Raw genomic sequence first — 5,364 nt, 5'->3', positions numbered from 1 at the left:
TGCCTATGTAATTTTTTGCAAATATGTATACACATATGTAGTTCAATTCATATAGATATTGTTGTTGTTTAGTTGCTAAGTCACGTCCGACCCTTTTGCGACCCCATGGACTGTTGCCTGCCAGGCTCCTCTATCCATGGAGTTCCCAGGCAAGAGTATTGGAGTGGGTGTATACAAATACATATATATACTGGAAACACAGGAGCTCATGTAAGTAGGATCATGTTATTCTCCTTTTCCGCACCCTGATTTTCTCATCTAACAGTATCAAAAGAAGAGGCTTCTCCGGCAGCTCAGTGGTAGAGAATCTGCCTGCCAGTGCAGGAGATACAGGTTTGATCCCTGATCTGGGGAGATCCCACATGCCGTGGGGCAAGTAAGCCCGTGTGCCACAACTATTGAGCCTGTGCTCTAGAGCCCAGGAGCCCCAACTACTGAGCTCACGTGCTGAAACTACTGAAGCTTATGTGCCCTAGAGCCCATGCTCTGCAACAAGAGAAGCCACTGCAGTGAGAGGCCCATGCACTGCAACTAAAGAGGAGCCCCCAGCTGCCATAACTGAACAAAAGCCCACCCAGAAACGAAAAGCCAGCACAGCCAAAAATAAGTAAATAAATAAATATCATTTAAAAACAAAACAGTATCACATGGAAAGCTCTCCAGGTGAGAATGGCAGAGAGCATGTTAATGGTTGTGTAGTATTCTGTGGCATGACTATACCATGATGTATTCACTATCCTTTCAATGGGTATTTTCTTTGTTTCCCATTTTTGCCACTATGAACAATACTGCATAATTTTTTCTTGTATATCCTTCAGTTCAGTTCAGTTGCTCAGTCGTGTCTGACTCTTTGCAACCCCATGGATTGCAGCATGCCAGGCCTCCCTGTCCATCACCAATTCCCGGAGTTCACTCAAACTCATGTCCATCGAGTTGGTGATCCCATCCAACCATCTCATCCTCTGTCGTCCACTTCTTCTCCTGCCTTCAATCTTTCCCAGCATCAGGGTCTTTTCAAATGAGTCAGCTCTTTGCATCAGGTGGCCAAAGTATTGGAGTTTCAGCTTCAACATCAGTCCTTCGAATGAACATGCAGGACTGATCTTCTTTAGGATGGACTGGTTGGATCTCCTTGCAGTCCAAGGGACTCTCAAGAGCCTTCTCCAACACCACAGTTCAAAAGCATCAATTCTTCGGCACTCAGCTTTCTTTATAGTTCATATACAATATGTATACCCTTACATATTGGTCCCTAAGAGTGGAACCTGTCCCACAGAAGTGTTAAAATGTTAAAAGATACCGACCAAAGGCCACTGTAACAATATGCAAATGTATATGGACTTCCTCCATATGGCCACCAGCAATAAATGTATGACTCTTTTTCTTTCTTTCCCTTTTCTGCCTCCTCTTCCTCCTTCTCTTTCTAAATTGAGGTGAAATTCACATAAAACAAAATTAACCATCAGTGGAGGTTACACAGTCACAGCGTTGTGTAACCATCACCTCTGTCTAGTTCTGAAATATTTCCATCATCCTAAAATTTAGGAAACTCCATACCCATTAGCATCATTCCTCATTCTCCCCTCCCTCCCTTCAGCCCCCAGCAATTATTAACCTGCTTTGTCTCTATATGGTTTTACCTATTCCAATCATTTCACATCAATGGAATCATGCAGTAAGTGGCCTTTTTTGCATATGATTTCTCTCAGTGAGCATGTTTTCAAGGTTCATCCATGTTTGTTGTAGCAAGGATCAGTACTTCATTTCTCTTTTTTTTGGCCCCGCTGTAGGGCTTGCAGGCTCTTAGTTCCGCGATCAAGAATTGAGCTCGTGCCCCCTGCGGTGGAAGCACTGGGTCCTAACCACTAGACTCCAAGGAATTCCCCTTCGTTCCTTTTTGTGACTGGATAATAATATTTTATACCAAAATAATAAATTGTGTTTATTTGTTCATCAGTTGATGGACATTTGGGTTATTTCTGCTTTTTAAATTTTTTGGCTTGTGTGAATAGTCCTGCCATGAACATTCATGTCTTTGTTTGAAAATTTGTTTTCAATTACTTTGTATATATAATCAACCAATCAATTGATTGGTTCCAGGACCACCGTCATCCCACCAGCCCCTTGGATATGAAAATCCAAAGATGTTAAAGTCACCTACAGTCAGCCCTCCACATCCAAGGATAAAGGTTTCACTGATACAGAGAGCCAACTGTATACCCAGGAGCACAGTTCCTTGGTCAGAAGGCCCTTTTGTGTTTAACATTTTGAGGAAGTGCCAAACTATTTTCCACAGTGTCTACGCCATTTTTCGTTCCCATAAACAGTGCACAAAGGTCTGTTTTCTCTTCTTATAAAGATTCCAATCATTGGCTTAGGATCCACCCTAACCCAGGATGATCTCATCTTTATTTAATTACATCTGCAATGCCCCTATTTCCAAATAAGGTCACACCAGGAGGAGGGTTAGGACTTGAACATACCTTCTTGGAAGCCATGATTCAATCACAAGAAGGTGTAATATCTTTTTGTATACAGGAAATAGAAGCAGCTCCTGAGAACCATAACTAATTTAAGATAACTTTGATAACAAAGTGTGTTTTCCTTAAATTGTAGGAATTTCTGCTATTTGTGCAAAGGCAAGGCCATCAAGCATTGAGTGGCAGCCAGACTGACTTGGCAGAACACTGGCGGGGATAAATTGGCTAATTTTAGTTCACGAATAGAGCGTTTTAATAACCCTTAATAACTCACATAGTGACTTACTATTAAGTTTCTTGTAGATGTATACAGGCATGAAAAATTATGGCAGTGCCCGTCAGTTAGGAGCAAGAATTAAAGGAAAGACAAGAGCTTTCAATATTCCAAAACACTATGGCTTTTTTATGTTTCTTAGGACAGATATAGCCAGTTGGCTGAGCCAGCTACTGTTTCCAACCTCTGATTCTCTTCTTCCTCCTATTTTAGAAGTTGGAAAGATCCTCTGCAGCTGTGGCTGCCAACTATGCTATTGGATTTCCAGGAATACATTTGCTTTCCTGATAAAAGGGACGGACGAAACTTGGCTCCAGCCCTTCCCCGACCTCTTCCTGCCTTGAACACTGACATGATGCAAGGAGCCGCAGCAGCCATTTTGCTGCACCGTGAAAGAAAGGCCAAGATGATTACAGACTAGCTGGCTGGCTCTGATATATCCTTCACCCAGCAACAGCAGCTACCTACTTCCAGATTCCTTGTTTTGGAAGAAAATCACTCAACTGATTCATTTCTTATGCTCCTTAGACACAGCAGTACCATGCCACCATTACATTTATGGTTTTGTTTTGCTTGGCAATTCAAAAGCCCATTCCCAGAAGTCAAATCTTAATGGACCCCTTGAGAGTTGGTACCCCCAGGATTTCTTCTCTAATGAGTTCGAAATTCAAGGCTTAACAATAGAGATAAAAACAAATCCAACCCTGCCCCCCCCATCACAGGCTGATTGTCAAAGGGCTCCCCTAAGTGCCACGGGGGGCCAATTACACCTCTGTTATCCAGGCGAATCTTTTCTCTTCTTATGCAGGACCAGGCTAGAATCTCTGAATTCTGTTGGGATTTGGACCAACAACGGTCAGATGTTTTTAATCTCTCTCACAATGTGTAGAGTATTCAGTCATCCACTGTTGGTTCAAAATCCTACTCTTTATGCACTCTTGGCACCTTTGGGGCAAGATAAATTCTTTTGGACTGCTGTTAGAAGCAGAGACTGAAACACTCTCTTGGAAAGAAATTTAGCAAGATTTCTCAAAATTACAAGTAAAGAGAATTTCTCGCCACCATCTGACCATGGAGGCAGATGACCTGGGCAATTAGACGTTTCTGCCCAGGAGTTTCAGTTCTTGACTCAAAACTGCTGAAATCAATGTATAGTGAGTTTGGATTTACTCTCCTGGTCAGGAATTAGCGACTGAGCGCTCAGGCAGGGGTGTGATCTGGCTCTCCATGTGACCAGTGGTGGCAGCAACATTGACTTGGGCAGAATTTTCCATGCTTCGCTGTTGTTCCGTCGCTCAGTTGTGTCCGACTCTTTGCGACCCCATGGACTGCAGCATGCCAGGTTCCCCTGTCCTTCACCATCTCCCGGAGTTTGCTCAGATTCATGTCCGTTGAGTCGGTGACACTATCTAACCATCTCATCCTCTGTTGCCCCTTTCTCCTTTATCCTTCAATTTTTCCCAGCATCAGGGTCTTTTCCAAGGAGTTGGCTCTTTCTAATGTCCCTTATTTCCTGTAAGCTTTTATGCTTCTTACTGATTTCATAAGCTCCTCTTAGTCTTCCAATAAACCCCTTTGTAGTGTAAGCTAGTGTCTCTGTTGCTTGCAGTCAAGAGCCTTGACTGATAGAACTTACATAGGCAGAGAACCTCTAGAAAGTAACAAGAGAACCTGGCGATGTGGCTGCCTCTGGAGAAGACAACTGGGGCCTCAGTCAGAGGTGGAAAGGATCCTGCCCTTCTGTTTTTCTGGACCTTTGGTGATTTAAAAATCAAATGCAGAGAATTCCCTGGCTGTCTGGTGGCTAGGGCTTTGTACTTGCACTGCCGGGGGCTGCAAGTCACATGGGGCAGCTAAAAAAACCCAAAATCATTACACATATTACTTTCTTTTTGGCTGCACCAGGCCTCAGTTGCAACTCATGGAATCTAGTTTAGTTGCAGCATGCGAGATCTAGTTCCCTGACCAGGAATCAAACCTGGGCCCCCTGCAATAGGAGCATGGAGTCTTAGCCACTGGACCACCAGGGAAGTCCCATATTACTTTTTTTATGAATAAAAAAATTCACAAGACAAAAACATTCAAATTTTATGTTTGGTTCAAATCATTGTCGGCTGGGTGGCACTCTTGGGATTTCTCAGCACCTATGTCAACTCACTTTTCATAAAAATGAGTGCAAAGGAAAATATCCCTGGAAAATCGTAGAAGAGAAAGTCTTGTGCAAGTTTATCTGGTCTCCATCCCTCTAGGGGGCATGTGGCTGGGTTTTAAGTTACCTTCCTAGTTTAATGAGGATGACTTGATGGTCTAAAAGCAAAAAGAACAGAACTGAATGGCAATGCGTGAGCTTTCCTATGTCTTGTTTAGCTTTAGAATTTATTTATTTATTTTTAGCTTTAGAATTTAAATTTAGCAAAAGGAATTTTTTTTAAAGCCCATTTTCTTATTTATGGGCCTTCCCAGTAGTGCTATCTCATCTGACCTCTTTGAGAACCCATGGGGGTTGCTTCTCATGTCTTATTTACTCCCACACATGGACTCACTCATTCAATTGACAAACATTTGTTCTCTGACCCACTGTGTGCCTGGCAGCAGGATAGATGAGATGAG

This window comes from Cervus canadensis, chromosome 10, assembly GCF_019320065.1.
Source record: "Cervus canadensis isolate Bull #8, Minnesota chromosome 10, ASM1932006v1, whole genome shotgun sequence".
Taxonomy (NCBI): Eukaryota; Metazoa; Chordata; class Mammalia; order Artiodactyla; family Cervidae; genus Cervus; species Cervus canadensis.
This window is presented reverse-complemented; position numbering follows the sequence as displayed.